The sequence below is a fragment of the Balaenoptera borealis genome, assembly GCF_965194805.1.
Source record: "Balaenoptera borealis genome assembly, chromosome: 12".
In the NCBI taxonomy this organism is placed as follows: Eukaryota; Metazoa; Chordata; class Mammalia; order Artiodactyla; family Balaenopteridae; genus Balaenoptera; species Balaenoptera borealis.
The window spans coordinates 10,558,534-10,586,220 of record NC_138869.1 but is presented as its reverse complement, the minus strand read 5'-3'; the positions used below and the strand labels follow the sequence as shown (position 1 = coordinate 10,586,220).

At 49.7% G+C, this 27,687-nt stretch overlaps 1 protein-coding gene across 9 annotated transcripts in view; it reads right to left on the bottom strand.

The window, feature by feature from the left end:
* Positions 1-24,537, bottom strand: part of ATP2B2 (ATPase plasma membrane Ca2+ transporting 2) — a 355,750-nt gene extending 331,213 nt beyond the window's left edge. For 4 of the 9 annotated variants that reach the window (XM_082344349.1, XM_082344354.1, XM_082344357.1 and 1 more), the window contains exon 1: positions 24,462-24,537. The gene's annotated coding sequence lies outside the window, so the exon portion shown is untranslated. The remainder of the gene's footprint in view (positions 1-24,461) is intronic. The other 5 variants (XM_082344348.1, XM_082344353.1, XM_082344356.1 and 2 more) reach the window with 2 other exon arrangements.
* Between the last annotated feature and the right edge of the window lie 3,150 nt (positions 24,538-27,687).

The window sequence follows — 27,687 nt, the reverse complement described above, 5'->3', positions numbered from 1 at the left end:
GGGTCATGAGGGATGAGTAGGAGTTCACCAGGACCCCACATCCAGATTCCCTGTTCTTTCAACAAGCCACACTGATTCCATAATGATCAGAGACTGATGGGAAGGGGTACAGGGTTCCCATTCATACCTTACAAAGGTCTGCCATGAAGGACTTTCCATCTGCCTCCACCACCAGGTCTGAAATCCTCTTTGCCCTGCGTCTGACAGCAAGTTTGGAGACTGAGTACCATTTAAATGCATGTGTTACCTCAGAAGGTAGGGAGGTCCCCAAGACTAAAACTTAAGACAGGAAGCATGAATCAGAGGTGCAGAATCAGACACTGGCCGAGAACCTGGGCTTTGGAGGAGACAGACTTAGGTTCAAATCCCAGCTTCCCCATTAATTGGCTGTGTGACTGTGGGTAAGTTACTTAACTCCTCTGTGCCTCAGTTCCTTCCCCCATAAAATGAAGATCACAACACTACGTACCTTGTAGGGCTTTGGTGATGATTAAATCAGTCAGTAGATGTAAAGTGTTTACAAAGTGCCACAGGAAATGCTTAGTAAGTAGAGTCTGTCTTTTAAATCAATATTCTAAACCTGGGAGCTTTCTGGGAAGACAGAACAGCCGCATGAAGATCTATGAAGAGGACAGACCTGGGGATGAGGGGGTCCCTCTGGACTCTGAGTATGAGGACTTCCAGCCAGGGCAGAAGCAGGGCCAGATGGAGGTTTTAGGTGAACAAATCCAGGAGAAACACCAGAAATTCCAGAATCCTCCACACCTAGTCTGGACCTGGTTAAAGAAGGACTGGCCCTTCTGCCAGAAGGGCCAGTTTCTGGCAGAAGGCCTCACAGGTCAGCTCGTGATCCCAGTGGCCTCAGACAGGACAACCACCGGGTACCTGGCAGGAAGCAGCTTTGCAACTGGTACGAGGACTGGAATGGAAGACCGACCTGTTCTTTGTGTGTGCCTGGTTCTTGGACCGTAGACTGTTAAGTGCTGTGCCCTCTCTATGGAAGCTGATATATTAAAAGATGGGGGCACAAAATGAATGTGGTTACTAATAGTGATCAGTCATATGCCCATCGAGTCTTTGCTGTGTGCACTTCACCTCCTCATTTACCTTCACAACATCCCTGCCAGGTACTGTTATTAGGTCCATATTACAGATGAGAAAACTGAGGCTGAGATAAGTTAAACCACTAAGGGGGTAATTCTGGGATTAGAACCCAGTTTTGTGTGGCGGCAGGGCCTGTGCCCTTAACCATGCTCTGTCATCCCAAGGATGATTCAGAAAAAGAGGCGCAGGAGGGCAATATTGAGGAAAGGTACTGCTACTGAATTATGATAGTGGAAAACTTCTTCACGGGCTGGGAAGATGGGAATGGGTGTCAGTGCTGGTTAAACATGAGTTTTTCTGACTTCATAGCTCTGCCCATTTCTTCATGTGGAATAGAGGTGGGGGTGCGGTGATTGGATAATATGAACTCCAACCTCAAGATTCTCTGCCCATCAAAGCAGTCTCCAGGAGAAGCATCAGACTTGTTCCTTCTGGCTGCTACCACTGAGAACATCGCTGCCAACACCCTTTTCCAAGTTGGTGGTGAATCACCCAAGAAAATGTATCTTTATTTCTCATTTTGACCCGAAGCCTCATCATTAGATTTATAATCTACACTAGACTGTCCTATTGACACTTTGCCCTTTTCAGAAACCTCACCTGCCCTTGCAGTGAGCATCTACTGTCTGCTGAGCCCCAATCTCCACTAGAGAATGGTTCCTCCCCCATTCCATGGGGCTTGGGTGAAGCTGTCAATCACTGTGCCTCCCCTGGCCAATCAGGGAAACCCATCCCTCTATCCACAGTGATTGGTCTAAGGGGAAGTCACGTGACCTAAGCTGGGCCAACCCCAGTCCACCCATAAGATTCACTTTATGAACAAAGGAGGGAGAAGACAAACCTTTGTCTAAGTTTGTAAACTGGCTGGAAGAACCCCGTCAGCCCAGAACTACTGGTAGCCATCTGATCTACCATGAGGAAAGAATGAAGCCAACACTGGAAGCAGAGCTTAGAGAAAAGGAAAACCGAGCCCTCATAATAGGACTTGAGCCTCTTGTTTCAGCTGTACCCGATGCCCTCACACCTGTACTTTGCAGTCATGTGATCCAATACATTCATTTTTTGCTTAAACTAATTTGTGTTGTGATTTGGCCACTGGCAACTGAAAGATTTCTTTCTATTAAATACCAGCCTCAAAGGATTCATCAATTAATTGCCTCATTCAACAATGATCTATTTAGTACCTACTCTGGGCCTGGCACTGATATGCCATCTGCCTAAATGGAAATTAGGATGAAGATTTATCATCTTAGACTATTTAGGGCAATGGGACCAAGGCTCTGAAGGCAATTTCTAAAGAGAAGCATCCAACATGCCTGGGTTCAGGTCCAGCTCTTAGGAGCAGGTTTGTAGCAGTGATGACCTCAGCAGTGACCACAGCAGGGGTCACACTAGCACCAAAGGCTAATGGAATATACGGCAACAAGTTCCAATAGAGATCACTGTCAACTGGATGGCTATTTTACTTGGGACAATGACACAGTCAAGACAGTGGTTGAATTTCTGCTGTTGGGAGTTCATCACGGAAGACAGTTGGTCAGGACAGGGGTTCAGGTCAGAGGGGCAGGGGAAGGGAAGCTAAGCCTGAGAGATCGTGAATGTTCACACTTCCGAGGGAATTTCCCAGAAGCTAAATTGAGCTGTAGAATCACTCAAGACCAGGTGACAAAGTCTCTAAATCCAGACCACCCATGACATTCTGCTTCTCTGAAGTTCCTTCCTAGAGCCCGTTTCCTCATCTGTAAAATGGGTGTATTAATTTCCTACCATCTAATCCTCAGGGTTTCTGGGAGGATTAGATGAGGCGCTCCATAAATGGCAGGACCCAAGCTCGTTTTCCAGTGAAAGTGGGTACTCGATTGAAGGAATAAAATCTGTACTCTGGAGTCAGACCAGTACGTGTGATTGCTGGGGCCAGACGAGTTGTGAAGAGGCACAGAAGAAAACAGATTATCTTCAAGAAGGTGGCTGAGCAAGGAGAGGGAAGCTGTGGGTTTTGTAGAAATGAGTCTTGGAGAGCAAGCACTGCTTTGTCCCCCGGGGAGACTCCAGCTGCGGTGTCTCCACTTCACTGGGACATTACCAGCCCTCAGCTAACAGTCACCCCACCACCTGAGAGTGTTTGTGTGTGTGTGTGTGTGTGTGTGTGTGTGTGTGTGTGCACGCGCACATGGCCACAGTCTCCTTTGTGCAGTCCTGGCTGAGAAGGTGAGTAGGGGTTACCTCCAGCCACTGTCTGCTTGCTAAAGAGTGTGCCTTGGAGCTGCTTCTGCCCTGAAGGGGCACCTTCTCCTAATGTGCACAGAGGTGCCCTCTGGTCTAGTGGTAGGCGTGTGTAGGCACACGCACGTGCACACACACGTGAGCACATACGTGCATGACAGCTGCAGGTGAGGGACAAATCTTTGACAACAAGAATCCTAATTCCATTCTTCGCTTACTTGTCCTTGAAGCCCCAACTCAAAGGCTTCCCATTTCTAAAGTGAAATTCCTTCTTATACAACATCTTGGATTTTTTTTAGCTAAAGACAACAAAGGACAACCTTCCACCAAGCAGGTCCCCTTGGAGCCGGGGTGACTTTGTTCTAATGAGCCACTCATTCTCTAATGGCTGAACTGTGAAATGCTGATTCCGTCTCTTCCTCCCTCCTGGGTTCCTCATCTCTCTCCCCTCCCTTTTGGATTCCCACTAACCTGGGACCTCACGGTAGCCCCCATGGGAGCCACGTGGGATGGGAGGCCGAGTTTGTCTAAGCAGAGAGGTCAGTGCCCCTCTGATAAAGGGCAGTCAGGCTTACATGTTCTCCACAGAAAAGCCCCGAGACACCAAACTCTGTGCACGGATTCCTCAAACAGATGCTGGGATTGTGGAGGACAGGGAGTGGGTCTTGGGAGCCCCCCAGGAATCTGTGACAAGTGGCCCAAGAGACTAGAACTACGTCTGTTTTTTAAAGTGAGCAATTCTCATGCACTCATTACATCCCAGGGGCTTATTGCATTCTCACCGAATGGTCACAACAACCCTATTTCAGAGATAGGAAAACTGAGACCATTTTCTAAACAGTAGTTCCTATGCCCTCCGAAGAACAAAAGGCTTTAGGCTCGATTCATGGAGACATCTAGTTCTGGAATGCTGGGGTGGCGCTGGGGTGCAGTGCTGGTGCCACCTAAGAGGCTCACTTTACAGATGGGGAGACTGAGGCCCAGAGAGGAGCCTGCGCTGTTAGAGGGGCACAGATGAGGGGCTGGAACCCTGTCCTCTGAAAGCACACATAGCACTGAGCATCCCAGGCCACAGCTGACAGCACTGCACACGGCCCACAGAAGTGGCTCCACGTGGACCCCCCGGCACACACACACACCTTAGGAAAAAAAGACCGTGGGCTTGGAGACTCAGTTCTGCCTCTTACTGGCAGTCTTGGGTAAACAATCAAACACTCTGCACTCCAGTCTCCTCATATGTAATATGGGAACAATACAAATACGTTTTCCCTCAGAGTATTGCTGTGCGGATTAAGTGAGATAATCCACGTAAAGTGCTTAGTGCGGTGCACAGTGCATGCTAAGTGCTCAAGTATCATTGACTTGTGTTATCTCGATGGGCTAAAGAACACTCTTCATGCTTCTGTAACAAAATGAATCGAATAGAAGATGCCTTTCCAATGGCATTTCAGGCCAACACTGTTTTCTTCAGATTAGAAACCCCTGGGAATAAGTTTAGAGGAAATTTGCTCGAATTAGACTTTTCAGTCTTAGTGGAAAAACAAAGAATTAGATGATAACATCATGGGAATAAAAAGGGTCACTGGGACTCAAAACATCTGCCAGTTATTAGTTGTGTGGCCTTAGAAATAATATTAATAAAAGGGGCTTCCCTGGTGGCACAGTAGTTAGGAATCCGCCTGCCAATGCAGGGGACACGGGTTCAAGCCCTGGTCCGGGAGGATCCCACATGCCGCGGAGCAACTAGGCCCGTGAGCCACAACTACTGAGCCTGTGTTCTAGAGCCCACGTGCCAAAACTACTGAGCCCGCGCACCTAGAGCCCATGCTCCGCAATGAGAGAAGCCACCGCAATAAGAGAAGCCACCGCAATGAGAAGCCCGCACACCGCAACGAAGAGTAACCCCTGCTAGCTGCAATTAGAGAAAGCCCGTGCCCAGCAATGAAGACCCAATGCAGCCAAAAATAAATATATTTATAAAAAATAAAATAAAATGTTATTAAAATAAAATAAATGTTTAAAATAAAGACCTATGTTCTTTAAAAAAAAAGAGAAGGAATATTAATAATGGTCAATAGCCAATATTTACTGAATACTTCCTTTGTGCCAAGCACTTGTTTTGATTTATATATACACCCAAATATGTTCATTATCATTATTCATGTCATATACTCATGAAATTCTCACCATGACCCCTGTCAGGAAGGTATTGGGGGTTTTTCCCGTTTACCTCTCCCAGCCTCAGTTTCTCCGATGGTGAGAGAGGCCAGTGCACACTGGCCCACCCCGTGGGGTTCCCATCCATCCATCCATCCATCCATCATCCATCCATTCATATATGCATCTGTCTGTCGGGAATACCCAGAAGACAGGCATGTGAGGCTGCTTCTCAGACCCAAAGTCCTAGAAAACGACGAGAGTTGGTCGGTGCCGCCAGACGTCAGCCATCTGGAGGAGCTCCAGCCACAGAGGGGCCTGTGGGTAGGACACCCCAACTCCAAGGTGTGGCACCTGCCCTGAGAGAACCTGTCCTCAACAGCAGTTGACTCCTGAGAGCACACATCTAGAATAAGGGGCATGTCTTACTTTTCAACACTCTTCCGCACGTCCTTTGCCTCAAACTCCTACTGTTCAAGATCAGCAGGGAAAACACTTTGTTCAGAAATTAGCCTGAGTCCATTTTAGTTTAGACTTGTTCCTGTTGCTTTGCACCAAATAACCTGAGTTCTACAAGAACGCCACCAGAAAAAGAAAATTTGCTCTCAGAGGGGGACGAAGTTGAGGCAAACAGACCTCCACGTCGGCATGATTTATCCCTTGTGAGCCCACCTACAGCCAACAGAAGCAGCCAAATCAGCAAAGTCGTTTTACAAAACCCACAAAGTGCTTACTCACCAAAGCACAGGCCATTAGTTTCCCCTGGACATCAGATGGGCAAGATGGAGGCCCTGGCTTGATGAGGATGCAGCAGTGAAAAGAGAAGGGGATGCAGCCCGGAAAGGTGTTTGTGGGGCCCTCAGTTTAAAAAGGCAAAATGGAGGATCATGAGAGCCTCTCCCTTCACTGTTCCAACGTGGAAACCACCTGCGGAGACACTCGTGCTGCCACTACCTGGTGTGAGGGGCTGGGAAGGAGGGCAGGCCCACGACTGGTGGAGGGGATCGACTCTGAGCTCACAGAATTGTTAGTAGTTGCAATTAAATAAGATAAACCCCTCCCAAAATAAGATAACTCAGTGTTTCCCAGATTTAGGGATATCCTGGGCCAGTCAAATTAAAAAAGTAAAACAAAACCGACCAACGAACCAACCAAACAAAAAAACATTAGGTAAATCAATCTAGTGTTACCAAATACAAACATGAAAAGAAAAAGACCTCCTTCTAGCATCAGCATCATCGAAGAAAGCCCATTTTAACACAGAAAGAGTAGGAAGATTGAAATCCCAGGTCAAAAGGGCCTTCTTCTCTCTTAGCTTTCTGGAAAGCTGCCCACCGTCGTCCAATTTGCCTCAGAGCAGAGAACCCTGCTGAGGACCAGCACTGGCCTCATGTGGTTGCTGGGAAACCACCAAGATGATGTTCTTTGCCCACAGAGGGAGCCCGGTGGATATTAGTGCCCTGCCTTATTTGTCACACTCTGCCGTGCTGTTATGGTATTTGCTGCACATCCTATCCCCCCCGCCCCCCAGTGGTGGGCTTTGTGTGGGCAGGACTCAGGTGCTCGACAGAGTCGGTGTTCAATGAGGCTGGGGTGAACAGGAGAAGGAAGAACATTCTAGAGAGAGCAGAGGCCAGTCCCAGAGATCATGCAGAGATCAAAACTAAGGGAGGGGGCCAAGTCCCTGCCCATATACACCAATCCACTTCCACCACCCACCACCTACAGAGAATTCTGTCCTCACACTGCAGAGTGGACACAAAGGCTCCAGGGACAAACTGTGGAAATAATGTTCATGTCAAAAGAATGAGAGTCTTCATTTGGAAAGGGCAAAGCAGAAAAGGGACTGGGAGGGAGCTAAGTCATAGCTATGACTGTTCATCATTGGGGATTGACACAGAAGAGGATACACCCCGATTCGTGAATGAGGCCCCTTTCAGATCAATAGGAGGAGCAACATCCAACCCACAGGGTGAGCCATCACTAGTGTAGAACCCTGTACCATCATCCTCTGAACAGCTGACACTTACTGAGTACTCACACGTGCCAGTATAAGTGATGGATAAACGGATGGATGGATGGATGGATGGATGGATGGATGGATGGATGGATGATGGGTGGATAGATAGATAAACAGATGGATGTGTACCTGGATGGATGCATGCATTGATGAACAGATGGATGGATGATGGATAGACAGACAGATGGATGTGTACATGGATGGATGGATGGATGGATGAACAGATGGAGAGATGGATGGATGGATAGATACATACATAGAGATAAACAGACATAGATATATATATCCCCATATCTCAATGTCTCCTTACAAAAAAATAGGTACTATTTTCTCTATTTTATAGATGAGGAAACTGAGGCTTCCAAAGTTTGTTACTTGCTATAGTCACTCACTTAAGCTGTTAAGCAATTTTGACTCTCTACCTTTTGATGATTAAACTGTGTGAGGTAGATGCATAAAACTTTTCTCAGAATCACCCCCAGAGACAGAGAAGTGACTTTGCACCTGTAGACAGCAATGCTGTATGGCGAGAAAGAGAAGGGCAGCAAAATCCACTCCTAGAGGAAAATCATTCACATAGCTATGGGAAAGATGGTCTGATAACTTTCACCTGGCTTTGAATTAAAAGATACCCAAATCCATTTTAGAAAAGCCTTTGAATCATGGTTTTAAAACTCAATCCATAACCCCCTGTTGAGCTCCTCTCTGTCCACCTGTGACTCCCAAACACCCAAACAGCCTGATGCGAAACAGGTGCTCGACAAGTGTTTGCTGAGTCTTCACTGAATTACTGTCCATGGGGAAGGCACTTTCTGAAGGCCTGCTCCAGGTCTCCACTTCTTCCTAGCAGATGCTTTCCAGTAAAAATGGGAATATTTCTTTAAAAATAAGAATGGAAACAGTACAGGCCTTGGGGTGGGGCTGGTGGGGGGGTGGATTCTGGCTGAGCCACTTGCTGGCTCTGTGACTTCTGGAAGGTTCCTTAGCTTCCTGGAGGCTCAGGGTCTCATCTGCAAAATGGGGATAGAGAGATCTCTACCTCCCAGGACTGTTCATAGGGTGACATTCATAAATAACCACACAATGGATCATGCCGAGAAGGAAAGCATTCTAGGCTTTGAGTATCGTGAGGCAGGCCCTTGGGGCCATCACATTAAGCCACTCTCCCTTTGCTGGTTCCCAGGCCCCACATGCCCCAGCAGCTACGGGAGGACCAGACCAGCAGGTCCATCTGGCCAGGAGAGGGCTTGGGCCCCGTGGCTGCTCCAGCTGTGGTTTTCTGGGCCCACCACCAAGACAGCCCCTCTGTAGATCCCTTGGGCTTTACCCTGACAGCCTTTGCTGTTAGCACCCAACTCATATTTATTTCTCCTGGTCCTCCACGCCAGGTCCTCTACCTAGAGCCTGACACAAACACCAGGAGGGGAAGTGCTCAGGTTTATCCATGAAAATGAACTGCCACTTTTCAGAGAACAACCAGACCCAACACAGGTCCATTTCTGTGATGAGTCAGCCCAGTGCCGAAGGCCAGCAGCGGAAGTCACCAGGAGGTCCCCACGGTCTCCCTGTGACTGCACTTAGGAGGTGCTCAGCAACATCTGATAATCAATGAACATTTTATTTCCATTCCTCTGCCCCAGACCTGAACACTGAGGCAGAAGGATGGAGATTTTCCATCCTTCCATGTCTCCAGTGGATGAACCCAGTGATGTTAATTTCCCCAGGATCACACAGCAGCTCACATCCAAATCTCAATAACCTGGGACCACACTCATCCCAGGAAAAGGCTGCGGGGGGCGATGGTTTTCTTGGTATATATGAGTCTAACGTCAGTGCAGGAGTCACAGGTGCTGGGAACCCTCCCACAGAGTATCTCCCTTAATCTTCCAACCCCCACTTTATAGTTGAGAAAACTAAATCCCAGGGAGGTCATGTGACAGAAAGTGGGAGAGTCAAGATTTGAACTCAGGTCATTCTGACCTTCGTCCATTTTACTGGCTGGCTCAGAGAAGGTTTTGATGAATCATATTAAGTTAGAAAGAGAGAGTGGGAATGGAATCAATCTTTACAGTAGCTCTATTTTCTTTTTATTAATTTAAAATCTGCATATTTTTACAAGATGTACCAACTTGAGGAGCTTGGAATTGGCGAGCAAACAAAACCGAAGCCAACGTGACTTCAATTTCTGCTCAGAGAGCGGACAGAGTTAATACACAGATGCAGGCATTAGGCTCTGCTTTGGCAGAGTGAGCCTAAAATAGCTGCTGTCCTCTTCCCTGCCTCTCTCCCCAACCATCATTCATTAATTTCTGCTTTGTGGGCGCCGAGGCTCATTGGCTGCAGACAAGTCATCTGGCCTCGCAGCTTTTTTCTGCAACTGGGTGATAAATGTTTGAGGGGACCTGGCAGGAAACGGATGACGGAACACATCGAGGTCATGATCACGACTGGCTGCCCCCATTCCAGGGGATCCCTGGTCTGAACTGATCCCCTCAGTGACCCCGAGAGCACCTTCAGTTTCACTGTCTTGGCCAGCACTTGGAAGGATGGTTTGTGGTCCTCGGGTAGGGACAGGAGGCTGTCCCAGCAAATTGTGTGCTGTGATCCCCCAGGAGGCAGATTCCTAGGTGACACTGGGTAAACTGTGTCCGTGCTTCCTCGTCCTGAGAATGGCGCTGGGTCAAACCACAGGTTCAGGGCCAGCCACGGGCTCAAACCAGGGCCTCAAGACATGTTTGGTGAATGAACGCGTGAGTGAATGAGTGAGCTGCTTTCATCATCCGTGTCCTCGCTGGTTAAGTTATCCCACCACATAAACTGTCACGTGGGTTAAGGGAAATGAAACCGCTCTTCTCTTACCTTAAAAGCTAAGTGTTGTACAAGTGTTACTTGTGATTGAAAATTCAGCACTTGCCATTAAAAAGACCTCAACTCATACCAACCCAGCAAGCGTCCCCAAGAGTCTATTTGGTGTTCTGTTCGAAGCCACGTGCAGGGCTTACGGAGATGAAGGGACGCAGCAGGCTGCAGAGGCTCTCCCATCCGAGAGGAGCCTCCCCCGTGCACCCCAGGATACACGGTGGGCTCACTAATGGGCTGAGGGGGGACTAGAGAATAAAGAGCACGTGCCACAGCACCACCCCACCCCACCCCCGCCACTCATGCAAGCTCCAGAGAAGGTCTATGTGTCCCATAACAGACTCTTCTGCTTCCAGCCATCTGGCACTGTGTGCCTAAAAACTTACAGGAGGGGCTGGGGCCTGAGATCAGATAGAAAATGTGTGAATATCCGTTTCCCCCAAAACAGGATTAATAGGAGGATTAAATGAGATAATGGCACAGGCATGCCTGACACACTGTTATCACAAACCACAAAAGGATGACCTCATTCCACAACCAACAGCCAGTGTGGACAAGAAGACCTAAGACTTGACCATCGCAGCCTCCTGGGGTTGGGAAATGTGTGAAAGAAAAGTATGCGGTAGCCTCAAGGTCAAGGGTATTCGATCCACACTTTGCAGCTCTTTCGAGGGGTAAAGCCAGTATATCATCGCTAAGGACCTCACACTTCCATTGGCCAACCTGTAAAATGGGTACAATTCACTCCTTCCTTCAGCAGATATTTGAGTGCCTCCTATGTGCCAGGCCTGCACAGGTGGGGGTGCAAGGGCAAAACAGCCACAACTCCCTGCCCTCGTGGGCCTTCCATTCTGGGTAGGGGGGCCCACTTAACAGTCTGCAAAGTGCACGCCAAAGCTTGGTCCTTCCTTTATTTGACTGTGGTTCTTTGTTCTTTTCTAAATAAACGTCGTACCAAATGCCTGATTCTGCTTCTTGCTCTTTCCTCACAGTGATGTGGTCTGGAGACAGAACCATATGAGTCCACAGAGACTGGGATCCACCTCATCTCTTTGTTTCTGTTACATGAGATTCCTTGGCACAGCTACCCTGTGGTTGAATCAGCTCCCTGTGCTGGGACAGTCACTGGAATGTGAACCCATACGGGCAGGGGCTTGGGCTACTTTGCTCATGGCTATGTCCCCAGAGCCTGCATAGTGCCTGGCACAGAGTAGGTACTCAATAAATGATTATTAGGTGAAAGAATACATTCAGGTTGTTTCCAGGTCACTTCCAATGCTTTGATATCAAAGAATGTTTGGTGACCGTCTGCATAAGCCTCCTGGTGCACAGGACCATGCTCTATGGCAGACACTAGCATCACTGTGGACTCACCAGGCCAGAGAGCCTGTGTATTTATTTTTAACTTTTATTTGTAAATAATTATAGATTCACAGGGGGGGTTGCAAAGAAATGTACAGAGAAGACTCAGACACCCTTCCCCTAGCCTCCTCCAAAGTCAGGATCTTGCATAAACAGAGTACAATGTCAAAACCAAGAAATGGACATTCCACAATCCCCAGAGCTTATTCAGACTGCACCAGTCATACGGGTGCGTATGCATGCGCGTGTAGCTCTCCGCAATTTTATCACGTGTGTACCTTTGTATAAACACCAGCCCCACCAAGCCACTCAACTGCACCATCCCCACAAGGCCCTCTCGTACTTCCCCTATATGTTGCATGCCCCTCTCCCCATCCCTAACCCCTGACAACCGCTAACTTGGTCTCCATCCCTATAATTATGTCATTTCACCAATCTACCTAAATGGAGTTATACAGCATGTAAGCCTTTGGGAATGGGCTTTTTCACTCCTTGAGGTTCATCCAGGTAGTTGCATGTATTAATAGTTCATCCACGAGATGCTCATACCACACGGTGTTTAACCTTTACATGTATTTTTAATTCTAAGAAATACAGCAGAGTTGCCCCCTCAAATGGCATGGAAATCCTGATCAGCAGTAGACAGAGCATCTATTCCCCCCACATCCTCACCAACACTGGAGTGCATCAAACTTTTTAATTTTTGCCAGTATCGTGAGTGAAAATTGATCTCACATTATTTGGGGGCATATACTTTCCTGATTCCACAGATAAGACTCTTGTGGAAAACTCTTTGCACAGCAAGGGGCTCCTGAGCATCAGGATGACTGTAAAGAGAGACAACCACCCACCGTGACAGCCCAGAGGCCAACGCTGACGCTGGCATGTGTGTAGAATGAAGGCATTGACGGCCCCAGTTAGAGGCCTGCCTGGATCCCAGCCCTTGCCAGTGTGACACTGCCATCAAGAGGTGCCATCATATTTCGCCAATCCTTGAATTTGGGGTGACTTCTAACTTGCTTTGGCCAACAGAAGTGACATTGTGCCAATTTTGAGCCCAGGTCTCAAGAGCCCTTGGGTGTTTCTCCTATCTCTCACAGCCCTGCCAACACTACACGGACAGACCCAGGCGCGCTGCTGGAGGAAGAGACACAGCACAGGGCAGAGCTGAGCCGTCCCATGGAGATTGTCCTAGGCCAGCCCAGAGACAGCCCACCCCCACAGCTGTGAAAGAGCCTGCTAGGATCACAGAGCTGCCCATCTGACCGACAGCAGATCACAGACATGTGAGGGAACCCAGTAAGAACCATTCAGCTGACGTATAGATTCATCAGCAAAAATACAAACCAACTGCTTCAAGACACGGAGTTTGGGGCAGTTTGTTACACAGCAACAGCTAACTGATACAACACTGCCAGAGAAATCTCCAGCCAGACACAGCTCCCTGGGCACGGGGACAACTGCACAAGATAGATTTGAAGGAGCCTCTGGCAAATGAAGATTCGTACATCTCTGTTCCAATATACAAAAGTCCCAGGCAAGTTCCCCCACTCAATCCCCAGCCCCTGGCCACCCACTCTGAGTAAGGAACTTTAACAACTCTGTCAAAGACAGCTGCCGTTTTAACATGACAGTGGGTGAGAAACCCAAAGTGGTGAAACTGCCTCTTCCCCAGTCTCACCCTAGGAGACAAGGGTGTTTGCAGTTAAAAATACTCTTTCCCCTCCTCTCAAACATGGAAACTGTCCAGGGTCAGCCTCCCACACACTTCCACTCAATTTCTGACTCTGGTTATAAAACCTTGTGCCCAAAAATAGATTTCAAGGGGATTTCATAGACATGTTCTCAGGCATAACTGCAGTGTTCCTGCAAACTTTGGAGAAATTCAATTTCAGTCTTTGAACACATGCTCTTCAATGCCCTGCCCCCCAGGTTTTAAACATCGGGAAGAGTTGTGATTGATTTCTCTTTCTCTCTGGTTCTCCCACAACGCGGGCAGGTGTCAGACGCAGCTGTTCTCAACGTGCTTCTGCCTGTTTGGTTTCAGCAGTTTGCCTCTAAATTGCCCGGCCTCCGGTTTGCACACCTGCCTCGTCCTTGCTGGCTGCTGGCCTGCTCTGGCTCCTCTTTGCTGTTCCTTCCAACCACTGCCCTTCCCTTCCTTTGCTTTTCCAGAACAAAGGCATCCCTGACACACCCTCACTCCATTCTGATCCCCTTTGTCATTGCAGCCTCCCCCTTCCACCTCACACAAGTAGGGCTTTTGGAACAAGGAGGATGCTAGAATTCGACTGGCCCACCCCCTTAGTTTGCAGATGAAGCCTGGAGAGCCAGGCTGGTGGGGGATGAAGTCAAGGTCAAATGTGGAGGTGGTGATGAAGGCAGAGCTGGAACACAGTACCCCCTCACCAAGGGAGTCACCCCTGGATGTGATTATCCACCAAGTTCTAAAACAACAGCAACAACAATGTTGATAATTATAATAGCTCCACTTATTAAATTCTTCTTATGTGCCAGGCACTGGGTGCATATTTAATTATTATCATCATTTTATAGATGGAGAAACTGAGGTATGGAGAAGGGAAATGTCCTGTCAAGGTCACAGCTGTTAACTGGCAGATCAGGGATGTGAAGTCAGGTTCAACGCTGAAGACCGTGGCGCCTCAGGCCCACCCTGAATCCTGTCATAAACACCTCTTCCACTGGGATGTTTCTCACCCTCTTTGCACAGCACCAAGCTTCTCGAGGCCCTCCTGCCAGTTTTCAGGCTCCCCTATCCCATTCATTCCACCACCTGCTGGTCTTAGGTGGGCCCTCGAAGGCCATCCCGGCCCTTTCGCAGAACGGAGCCAGCTTTTCAGAACAGATCTGCTTTCTCAGCCAAACTCCACCACTTCCTGGCTCTGTGATGAAGGACAAGCAAACTCACCCTCTGAGCCTCAGCTTCCCTGTCTACAAAATGGGGATAAAATGATCCACTTCATAGAGACACAGGAAAGATATGACAAAATAAGTACAAGTACGATGCCCAGCACATAGTAGGCCCTCAGGAATAAGTCCCCTTCAGGCCTAGTGGGTGCCTTCACTGCCTCATATCCACCACACTCACACCCACTCTCTGAGCACACTGTGTTTTTCTCCACCACCCACCTCTGCCCTTCACAGCATCTGGTCCCTAATGGGCCTTGTCCTACTTTTCTGGGCAACTATGGAGGCATTTACTTTCTATGACATGTCTGGTCAGTGCCACAGTCCAGGACCCAATTCTACACATTGTTTAGGTTCTACTGCTTCCCCCACAACCAAATTACAACATCTTTGAGGACAAAGCCATTCCTATACTTTCCGAAATACCTAAACCACCCCGTGCCCCAATCGACAGAGCACTGGCATTGCTGGTGCACAGAGAATCCTAAAATCTCAGGGTTCAATGGCGTCTCCAGAAACACCTACTGATTCATTTCATTCATTCGTTCAACCAATATTTTGCTCAATATCCACCACGTGCCAAGCCCTGTGCTAGCCGGTAGAGGACACAGGAAGGAGTAAGTCTCAATTCCCTGTCCTCTCACAGCTCCCAGCCTAGCAGAGGAGCCAGCAGTGTGAGCACAGTTGGGCAGACCCTGGGGACTGCCTCCCCAGTGGCCATTCCCTTCCTGGCTGGCAGAGCCCTGACTGTGTTGGGTGTCTACCTGTGCTCCCAACTGACGCAGAGATAAGTCCTTTAAAGCCCTTAGTCGCGTTCCCTTGGCAGTGATTGGTTTAGGCATGGCCATGTGACCCAATTCTAGCCAATGAGACAGAAGGGAAAGTCGGCCAGGGGGGCTTCTGGGGAAGAATTCCTCCTGATAAAAGAAACACAGAGATGCCTCTGCCTTTTGTCCCCTGGATGCTGTGGCATCTGCAGGGCATGCTCGGGACAGAGGAATCCTTTCGGATGATGACGGCAGAGGAGAAGGACAGAAAGACTGTGGCTTTTGATGGCATGGCATGATCTGCTGAATTAACAGACTCCAGAGCTTTTGATCATGTGAGATAAGAAAGGGTCATATTGTCTGTCAGTTGAGTCAGGGGATCCAATTCACTGAAGCCATAAGCAGACTCCCTGGTTCAACAGTGAAAACACAAGAGTTAACACTCTGGTGATGGCCTGCAGGACATCTTTCTGAGCCCTGAGCAGCTCTGCCTTGCTTTTGGGCGTGGGTGAGGGGCTGTGAGGAAAAGCTTCACAAAGAAGTTGCCGACAATCAGTCTTCCTTTCCAAGAGTGAGAAAGAGCTGGCCTGTCAGCCAAGGTGGCACCTGTCCAGATGGGAGGCATGAGCTAGCCCAGGGTGCGTGCAGAGGAAAGGTCTGGACTCTGCAGGAGCCCACACACTGCAGATGGAGACAACAGCTCCTTGGCCACATGCTCTCCAGGCCTCACTTTGTTCCTCTGTAAAATGGGGACAGAGACCTTCCTTGCACGGTGGTGGTGAGGCTCTAATGGACCCGTGCATATGAACACGCTTGTAATTATCTGGCTCTATGTAAATCTTAACTGCCATCACAGTTAGCCTTTGCCTTGGGAAGGGCTCACCCGAAACCGGGACTGGGGGCCTCTAAAACCAGCCCCCTCCTTGTCCTCCCCATCTGTTCCACTCTCTCCAGCCTTCCAGACCAGCCACCATCTCCCTTTCATCTCCCTCCTCCTTCAGATCCTTTGCAGGCTGCCCTTCTGCCAGAAGTGATTCCTCTACCTGATCATACCACGGCTCTCATCTCTTTTTTCAACCCAAACAGTTTTGCCTGATTCAGCAACTTCACTTCTAGGAATGTGTCCTCAGCAGATGCCTGGACACATGCCCAGGGGTCCAAAGACAAGACATTCATCACGGTGTCGTCCATAATGGCACAATTCAGGACAAAACCTAAGTGCCCATCAGGAAAGGATCCATTAAATAAATTATGGCAGAGCCACTTATAAAAGACAAGGTAGAGGTATATTTATTGATATTTAAGATGTCCATACTCTATTACTGAGTGAGAGAAGATACAGAAAAAAACAATATCTATCTATTTACCTATCAATCATAGACAAATGTCTGGAAAGACATTTGACAAATGTTAATGGAGGTTAGCTCTGTTTCATGGCATTTCCTTTAAGTTTTACTTTATTTATACTTCCCAATACTGTTTATAATTATATAATCATTACGTAACATGTCTATAATTTGGGGGCGGGGGAGCTACTTTTATTTTTAAAAGGGAAAAAGAAACAGAGAATTGCGGCCAAGATCCACCTTCTTTGGACGATCTCACCTAAAGTCATGTGTGAGAGGATTCAAAAGTTTATGCTAGTTCTGCTGACCTGAAACCTCGGCCATGATACCTCACCTCTACGTGGAAGCTCCCCAGTGTGGTGAGCTCGCTACTGTGCCAGGCCAAGCCCTAATGGCTAAAAACCTCTCTCACATTGAACAGCAATCTCACTCTCAGTCCTAATTCTGGTCTTCTGTGTCTCTCAGAACAAACCCAATGTCCCCCTCTCCCCCCATGCACTCGTCACCCTCCACAGCCACTCATCAAGTGACAGGATTTCCTGGGGGATGCCCCATTCTAGGCAGAGCATGGGCAAAGGCCTGGAGATGTGCAAGTACGTGGCCCATTTCAAGGATGCTGTGGACTTGTCAGGCAGAGCATGGACCACGTGGGACAGAAGCAGATGAGGCTGGGGTGAAACTGGTAAGCTCCACATATTCTGCGCTAGGGAGACTGGCCTTCACCTCACAGAGCAGTGGTTCTCACACGTTTTGTCTTCACAGCACCTTCAAACACTACAATTTTTTGGCATCACGTGTGAAGGAATTAAAAGACACACATATCTCTAAACAAGTTGTGACTATTTTAACTCACGCCTTGCCCGTATCAGACAGGACGGGCCGGGTTATGCTGCAGTAACAAATAAGAGCAAAGTGTCAGTGACTTAAAGCGAAGGCTCACTTCTCACCGCTGCTACACGGCCATCACGGTTTGGCTGAGGGCTCTGCTCTGTATCACCCTCACTCAGGAATCAGACTGAGGGAGGCTCTGTCTCCATGCAGCCTCGGTTGCCAAGGGAGGAAAAGGGGGCAGTGGCTAACAGCATGCTGGTTATTAAAGTTTCCATCCAGGGGTGACACATGTCACTTTTCAAAGTTCACCGGCCAAAGCAAGACACACAGCTATAACTAATGTCAAAACAGGCAAGGAAGTTCCATTTACCATGCACCTAGAAAGTAAGGAGCCGGAAATATTTCTATAGCACTAATGACTAATTCAATTAATACATTACAAAGAAGAGAGAAGAGGAAGGGTTGGGGAGGAGGAAGAAGACAGCAAAGGAGGGAGATGATATTTACGGTCCAGGCTTTTTGCTAAACACTCTACAAATCTTAATTCTTAAAACAATCCCATGCACTACTTTTATTCTCCTCTCTTACTGCTGAGGAAACGGGCACCGAGAAGTTAAGCCCCTTGCCCAAAGTCACACAGCTAGTAAAAGGTCTGTCCAGAATTTGTTCCTAGGCACTCTTAACTACTGTGATGTTACCGAACAGTCAAATGTGAGTCAGTGCTGATAAAAACATGCGGTTACTTCGGAATTCAGCTGGTTGCCCTTTGCACTGAGTTGCTGAGAGAGAACTCCCTTGGCCTCCTGTTCTTAATCTACTGCTGATGACAACGTTTGGGGGATTCATTCAACGCGGCATCTCTCTCCAATGCCGGTTCATCACATTCTGTGCCTTTTCTATCCCACCTACGTATTGGACCCTTTTTACACCCCCAGGCTTCACAGCTCACCCAGTTTCCTCAAATAGCATCAAAAGCACGTTTTTTGAAGTTGCTCACACATCAATGGCCCACCTGTGAGTTGTGGACAGCCATCACTGCTTAGGCAAGGTGGCCTCGTCCCAGGATTTTGTTGTTGTTGTTGGGTGGGGGGCAGTGACTATTTGTGTTTTATAAGAAATCCATTCATCCAACACATTTATCAGGCACCTACTATCTGCCAGGGCCTGAGGATGCAAAGTTAAAAATAGAAGACCCAGTCTGTGCCACCTCTGAGAAGCACAGTGACAAGGGGGCAACAGCTACTGAGGCTGTTTCCCCTTTCTGGGTACCGCCCCCTTCCCCTCACATCCTCCCCTACCAGGGCCTGACATATCACTCCTCTCCAACCTCCCAGCCCCATGAAACCAGGAAGTATCCGTTAGCAACATCTTCATACCAGTGGGCTTCCAGCTACCGGAGCAGGTGCCACACCGTAAGGCCAGCTTGGAACTGGAAACCCGAGGACGGGGTTTGAGATCTGGCTTCATCAATGAGTAACCACCTTATGGGGAAAGGAAGCTGGTATTTATAGAGCCATATTACAGGCTTGCTGTGAAGAAGATTGAAAGACACAAAGATACGTGAAAAGTTATGTAAGTTACAAGATGATGATGGTGGTTAACAGTAACATCTGTGTGCCAGGCACTGTTCTAAAAATCACTTATCTTAATTCCTCTTATTCCTCACAAAAGCACCCATGAGGTAGGCATGGTATCCTGTTTTACAGATGAGGAAACAGAGAGCTGAAGCCCCTCACTCATCCAGGATCACAGAGACAGGATTAGAAAAGTGATGGCACAAGGATTGCGGGGCAAGCAGGCTGGCTCAAACGGAGATGCTATTGTGTACACTTGGGCTGTTTTCTCTCTAAATGTGGATTGATTTTCTCTCTAAATGTGGATTGAACAGTTGTTGTTTGCTCCTTCTAAAGAACTTTCGATTCTTCAGAACTGGTATTAATCTTGGGGGAGAGAGGAGTTCCTTCTTGGCCCAAATCATAAACGTTCACTCACTCTGGTTCATTGTTGTTGTGCATTGAGTTGTGTCCTCCCCAAAGATACGCTGGAGTCCTAACCCTGGCACCTGTAAACGTGACCTTATTTGGAAATAGGGTCTTTGCAGATGTGATCAAGTTTAGATGAGGTCATCCTCAATGAGGGTGGGCTCTATTCTAAAATGACTGTTGTCCTTATAAGGAGAGAGAGATTTGAAAATAGAGACAGACAGAGGCCGGGCAGCCGTGTGAAGACAGAGGCAGTAATGTAGTGAGTAATGTAGTTACAGGCTAAGGGACAACAAAGACTGGCAACCATCAGAAGCTTCCCGACAGGCTTCAGAAGGAGTGTGGCCCTGCTGACCCCTTGACTGCAGACTACTAGCCTCCAGAACTGTGAGAGGATAGATTTCTGTTGTTTCAAGTGTCCCGGTTTGTGCTAATTTGTTACGGCAGCCCTAGGAAACTGATACAATAGTGTATTGAGCACATACTGCTACAGGCACCCTGGGGATATGACGTTAAGTGAGACAGGAACTCAGACCCTACCATGTTCAGTTTGGTGGATCTGGCTTAGTCCTAACTCTACTCTAGGAAGAAATAAACAATAATAAGTAGTAGCTCAAGTGGCAGGAGACACGAATTCTAGGTCTAGTTCAGACCCCTCAAAATGCTGTGTGACCCTGAAGAAGTTGCTTTCCCTCTCTGGACCTATCTTTTCACTTTTTCTGTGAAATCAAGGAGTTGGCCCAGATACTCTTCAAGGGATATCCTAGCTCTAAAGTTCTATGACCTGCTGGGGTGAGGACAGGTGGGAAGGGGCAGAGAAAGCATGGACAGTCTCCCATGCTCCTGTCCGCCACCTCCTTTATGGAGCTCATGCGCTCTGCCTGCCCTAATCACCCCAGGGCCAGATACCAGACAACTAGGGACAGTCCCTATGCCCCAGAGCTCGCTGAAATTATTCTAACTAGCCAAACCTAAACCTGCTTACCCTGCCTCTCCTGTTCCTTCCCGTGGAAACCACAATAAAGGCTGCTGTGGGTGTTTTTTCTCTGCTCCCTCGGCCTCCTGACTGACCCTGGTGCTTCCCTGTGTGGCCTCCCATGGCGTGGTGTGCCCCCTCCTCTTGGGAACTGTGAGTCACAAACTGTCTTTTCAATAGCAGTCATCTCCTGATCTATTGGCCTTACCGTACCTGAATCATATAAAATCTACATTTTCAAACAGGGATGATATTGCCTACCGCATAGGATTGTCACGAAGAATAAAGTAGATAAACATGCAAAATGGTCTCACGCAGCATCTGGCATATGGCAGGGGCTTTAGAAATGTCACTTTCTTTTCTCTCTCCCCTAGCTCTATCTTTTCCCCTCTGTCTTCCTACCCCCATCTCTCTCTTCCTCTCTCCCTCCCATGACTGGCTATATAATTTGTGGGACCCAATGCAAAATGAAAATTTGGGGTCCCCTGTTCAAAAAGTATTAAGAATTTCAATATGGCAACCACAGAGAATTAAATCAAGTGTAGGGCCATTCTCAGCACAGGGCCCCGCCTCACTCACAGGTCACACGCCCACGGAGCTGGCCCTGCTCCTTCCTCCTTCCCTGCCTTCCATCAAGTTCTCTTCTGCTTCTCAAATCTTTCTAGCCTGATTTTTCAATCTCAAGGCCCCAATTTGACCCTCTTTGTTCTTGTTCTCTACTGATGGATTCAAATTTTTAGGTACCATACAGCTAATAATTCCACTCCATTGGTGGGGATAGGAAAGGAGGCCAGTCTGAATTAATGAAAAATCTAGGAAATAAGACTTCACTAGAGAAATACAGTTTTATCATTGACACTTGCAGATTTATACGGTGACAGAGGTGACATGGAGAGGAGGGAAGAGAAGAGGAAGTTAGAGTTTTGGGATGTGATTTAACAAATAGAAAAGATTTAACTTGTAATGAGCACATTCCTTATTTGCAAATAATGCTACTAAACACTCTCTCCCTTAAGTAGGTTAATATTTCTCTTGTCAGCAATCACTTTGCCTGGTGAAACACTTTTACTGCTAAAGATGATGGTAAAATTCTTCTGCAGTGATTCTATGTAACGAAACAATTTCCCTGAAATTGTTCCGTAGTATAGACCAGGTTATAAATTCTTTTCAAAGGGCAATCTAGTACAACAAATTCTCTCTCTACACCCTGCTTCTACAACAGTCACATCTTCAGAGCATCCTTCTAAAATTCCACAGCACACCAGTCTCGGACTTAATCTCCACTGGCTCAGCTGTTTCAGATCTAACGCTCGTCCTGTCACAGTTAGACCCAGACCTATCTTGGGGTGGTAGCTCCAAACAGTTTACATACCCCACACCTCCAAGCCTTAGCAACCTGGGCCTGGATGCCCTCCTCTCAACTGTAGAGTCTATCAAAATCCTAACTCATGTTTCAAGGTCCAGCTCAAAGGTCCTCTCCTCCAGGAAGCTGCCTCTGACTTTTCCAGGCAGAACCTGTGCCTCTGTCTGCCCCTGCGGCACATCTATTACAGCATCTGTGTTCCTAACAGTCGTTTGTGAGACTCTTTGAGAGAGAGAGCGCCCGTGGGCCCGGGGTCTTGTCCATCTCTGGGGAGGCAGGGCGGCCCAGCAGTTAAGTAGCAGAGGTGGTCCCAGCCCCACCACTAACCAGCTGCATGCAGATGGTAACAGCAGCTTCACAGCCCCAGGAGGATTAAATCAAATGATAACCTGAAAGTGCTTAACGGAGCCTGGCAGAAAGCAAGCTCAAAAAACATTAACAATTCTCCGCGAACACTGGTGTATAAACACGAGGTCACAGGATGGCCACGCATCACAGTTTGGCTGGACATTCCTGGTTTATGTCTGTGGTCTTGGTGTTATTAATAATGCCCGCTCTTGTTCTCAAAAGTGTCTTGGTTTGGATGGCGAATTATATGGTCACCCTAGACAGCTGGGACCAGATCTGTTTTATTTACCAATGTCTCCCTGGCACATCAAACAGTGCTTAGCACATATTAAGTACTTAATAAAAATTTATCAAATGAATGAATGTGTCTCCAGGACCCAGCAGGTACCTGGCACCTGGTAGGAGCTTCATAACTACAAGACATGGCTGATTTCACAGTATTTCCAAGCACCTCTTGACTCAAAGAAGGCATGAATCAAGGCTTGGAGAATGAATGGATGAATGAATGAATGAGTTCCCCCCGCCCCATCTCCTCTGTTGTCAATAGTACCTTTGAGAGAAGGAATGGCATCTCACAGAGGTAGGGAGAAGAGTGGGTCAGATGGGGAAGGTGAGGCTGATGCTCCCCCATGAGACTGTGGGGAGAGGGGGGAATCTTCCTGGGGCTGCAGCAAGGTCCTCTCTTCATTTCCCAGTTAGAAATTAGGGATTGTTCTCCCCATGGAAGCAGCAAGAAACCACAGCCTACATTAGCCGAACCAGTAGGTCCAGAGGGCGCTTGAGGGTCTGGGACCCTTGCCACCACTGAACATTCCAGACAGGGCACAGGGGTTCAGGGTTCTAGCAGGTGCTGTTCCCCAGCAGCTCACACAGCCACAGGGGAGAACCCACCTAAATCTACGTGCCAGAAGCAGAAGGGAGAGGATGGGAATGGTTTCTTCCCTTCCAGGCCCAGAAAGGAAATTTCACACGTTGGCAGCCAAAAATTTTTGCACACAGACCGTGTACTAGGCATGACAGTAAGAACTTTAAGAATATTAACCCAGCCATCAGAACAGCCCTGTGAGGTAGCTACCCCCATTTTACACATGGGGAAAGTGAGTCAGAGGGGAAATGACTTGTCAGAGGTCACACAGCTAGTAAGAGACAGAGCCCAAATCCCCCAGGTGTAGGAACCAAACAGGAGTCCTCTCCATCCCTCCCCAACCCACTATAAGAAAGCCCAGTTCTTGCTCCTTCTTGGGGTTGGCTGTGTGACCTTGAGGCTGGCTCACCCTCTCTGGGCCTCACTTCCCTTTTCCAAGACTAACGATCCAGGATGCTAAGACACACCCGATGGCCAGACATAGTTTCTCCGGAGACCACAGCGCTTCAGAATGACCATGCCCTTGGGAGAGTCCAGGTGTGCAGAAACATACTGACCCACTTTGGGGCCCTAGGGGGGTACCTGCCTGAGCCCACTTTCTCAAGGACCCTTTGATGCTGGGCTGAAAAATCAAGCTTCGGATCTGAGAGTCCAACTGAGTGTGCGGCTTTGGAGCTCTTGTGTCACCAGGTAGGGGACTCCTGGTGCTTGGGGAAGGGCTGCGGGCAGGGAGAGGGGCGCCAGGAGAAGGCAATGCCGAGATGCAGAGAGCACCCGGCAGAGGGTCCTGGAGCGCTTCAGCCCTTAGAAGCCCGGAAACCGCCTTTGCGGAGGAGAGAAGCCCCCAGCCATGGGTCAGCGTCCACAGCTCTGCTCACGTCCCTAGACTGCAGGAATCAGGGCCTGGAGAAAGGGGACCCCCAATACTGGGGGGGAAGCCTGGCAGAGGAGTCAGCTGGGAAGGAAGAAATTGGGGGGTTCTAGTGCCCTAAAGGCCCCCCCACCCCCGCTCCGGGGCTGTTCGGAGCCCCTGAAAGTTTGCGCGCGGCAGGCACACGGCGCGCCCCCTCCCCGCGCCCGCAGGCGCCGGGTCCACAGGCGCCCACCCCGGCCCGCCCCGCCCGCGCCCGGTGCCCGCTCAAGGTCACCGCTGACAAGGCGCCTGCCTCCGCGGGGCGAGGGGACCCAGGACGCGCTCCGGCTCGGGCTCTGGCCCGGTAGGGGTCCCGGGGCCGAGCGCCCGTGGAAGGGAAGCCGGCCGGGAGGGAGATAGAGACCAAGGAAGAGAGGAGGAGGCCCAGAGCCCCGGGCCCGGCCGCCCCCGCCTCACCTGCGCCGGCTCCGCGAGTGAGATGCTGCCGCTGCCGCTGCCGCTGCCGCCGCCACTGGTGCGCGCCCGGCCCGGCCCGGCCCCGCTGAGGCTGCGGCTCCTGTGCCGCGGCTGCCCCGCGCTCGCCTCGCCCCGCGGCCCCGCCGCCGCCCGCCTGCCTCCCTCCCTCCGCCGTCGCCTCTGCCACCGCTGCACTGCGCTCTGCCCGCCTCCCTCCCTTCCTCCCTCCCCTCCCGCTCCCTCCTCCCCCGCGCGCTCCCCCTCGGCCCTCCCCAAACTCTGCACGGAGAGCGCCCTGCCGGACCGGAGCTCGCTGTCCAGCCCAAGCCCTCCCCCACGCGCACGTGCTGGGTGTCCCGGGGAGGGGTCTCTGGCCTCTCCCAGGGCTCCGTCTGCAGGTACCTCCATCGGCACCAGCCCCTTACCCCACGCCCCCGGCCCCCCACCATCAGCTTGGCCCTTGGAGGCATCCCTTCTCTCCCTTCCCCTTGGGTCAGGGTGTCCCAACCCTCCCTTCCCAACACACCTGGAACCTGTGGCTGTGTGGAGTGGGTATATGAGGAGACCAAGCTTGGGGGGAGGGGCTGGCTGGACCAGTTCTACGGTGTTTAGCCTGAGGGCACTCAGACCCCAAGAAAAATGGGGCTAGTGCAGCAGCACCTGTTGGCCCCCAGCCTCCAGCCTGGCCTGGCCTAGAGCCTAGAGGAGGCCAGGACAGAGGCCCTGCGGAGAAGAAAGGTGAACGCCCCAGGCACACACTGAAAGCACTTCCCCAATGCAGGCGTCCCCTCCTTGGCACAGGCCGCAGGTCGCTGAAAAGCCTAGGGCCACCAGGAAGCCGGGCCACCTGACTCCCAGTGCCTCGGTCTGCTCCACACCATCAATTAATCATGCCCACTTGCTTATTTATTTATTGTCTTTATAAAAAGCCAAATGCACTGCTCTGCTCGCAGGAAGAGAGAAGATGGGCCCCCATGAGGTGGGGGGCAGGGAGGGCCGGACCATGGTAACTCCCCATCCCCAGGCCTTGGTTTGTTGAAAGAGGAGCTAGGGTGGCTGGGAGACCCTGGGCTCTAGGTGTCTGGAAAGCCTGCTTCCTAGGAACAGCTGGGATCCTGCTACCATTCATGGGGCCAAAATTCATCATGGTCTATGCTCTGAAGCCCTGGGATGGCTCAGAGGATATTCACTCTTGGGGGTTTAGGCATAGAGGGAAGAGGGGGCCTGGGAGGCCATGACCAAAAGGAAATCCAGCAGGTGTGAGAGGAGGTGTCTCCAGGCTCTTGGCTCAGAACACTCCGTTCTCACTGCTGCGCACTTGGCTTGGCAGGCGGCACTGCATCTCCTGCTGCAGCCCTCTGCTCCCCCCAGGTGCCCAGAGGACATCTCCCCACGGACGCCCCCCTTCCCCATCCCACTGAATGACACTGCGGGCCTCCAGATGACCAGCTCCAGGCTCTCCCATCACCAAGTCCTCACTGACGGGGCCTCCACAGTCCCTCTGGAATCTGTTGAAGGGCCCCAACACCTCTCTTCTGGATTCTCACAGTTGCCTCCTCTCTGCCTCCATCCAGCTCTCACACTAGCCTTCATGAAGCCAGACATCGATCACATCTGCTCCTGCTCTAAAACCTTCCATAGCTCCCTAGTGCCCTCGGAAGTCCCAGAGCCTCGGTCTGCCATTCCAGGTTTCCTGCTCTGGCTCCAGGTGCCCTTTCCACTCTGTTCCCACCTTGGTTTCCAACGCCCCTCCATGATGCACATTTGGCCCTATACCATGTCTCTTGCCTCTCTTCTGCTCCTTTGATGAAAATGCCTTTCTCCCTCTCTCAATCAGTCCCTGTCCAGTCATAGTGTCAAGGCTCAGCTTTAGTTACTATTTCTTTTCTGAAACCTTCAGAAACCAGCAGACAAGTTGAAAGGCAAAAGGAATGGGTGTGAAAAGCTGCAAAAGGTGAGGCAACTCAGTGTAAATGACACCACAAAAGTCCTAGTGACAAAACTCACCAGCTGGGTGACCTTGGGCATGCCCTCAACCTCTCTGAGCCTGTTAGTTTATTTAAAGGGTGATAATTCCATAGCCTCCTCCAAGGTAAACACGCAACAAACGGTAGCTATTCTTGAGCACCTACTGTGTGCTAAGGCTCTGGGATTTGCAAGGATGACTTGGTAGGGATTTGAAGGACAGCAGAGAGAATGCCTATAAGGACCAGGCAATACTGAGTGAGGTGGGCTGGTTCTGACTTATGGCTCTCTCCTCTGGAATCTACCAATAAGAAAAAGCAACAGTGCATGTGAGGTGACAAATAGCAGCTGACACTGGCTCTATTGGGGGAGGTAACAAGGAGTGGTGGGGACTGTGGCATCTGCCCTGTCAAATGGGTACAGCCGCTACTCAGCTCCACCCAACTGTTGGCCAAGCAGGGATGTGAGTCTAGACCACCATTTTTCTATTTTTTCAAGAGAAGCCGGACATCTGGATTTTTATGTGAATACTCTTGATCTGTAAATGTCATCAACAATTTATAAAAATTTAAAACTCTGAGAGGAGCAAACACTGTATAGCTGTGGTAGGTTTTTGGCCCGCAGGCCAGCAGCTTATGACCTCTGGATTAGCAGGAGAAAGATCAATGTTATTTATTTACACACAGACACACACGCCCCTTCTCTCTCCCGCAGAATGTGGTCCTGTCCACCTAAGTGGCACAAGGGGTCGTGGGAGTGGAGTGGACAGGATGGGGGGGGTCAGGTGAGGCACTGGGCTCACTACTGCACATGGGAACCTAGACCAGCCCCCTCTCAGTTTCCTCATTTGAGAATGGTGGGGGGGAGGAATTGCTCGGCTGTGGCAAAGTTTATGTGAAGTGACAAGTGTGTGAGAAGTGAGGACATGGGGGTTCCAGTGACAACGCAGAAGAGCATCTGGTAGCGAGGGAGCTTTGGCAATCTGGATGCCCAGAAGTCCCACTCTACTAAAAATAGGCCCCTGACAGACCCTTGCAACTTGAAGACTTCTTTAGCGATGGAACTGGCAGCAGATAAAGAGGGAAATGGCCGCTTCCCTCTGCCGGACCAGGAAGAAGAGGCAGGGAGGTGACCGGCGCTTGGCGAGCTGGTGGGCACATCATCTCTGAGTTCACAACAAGAAGAGAAAGAAGCATGGGTCCCCGGTGGCCTGTTAGAGGGGCAGGGGCCAGAAGTGGCTGAGAGCAAAACTGGCCAGGAT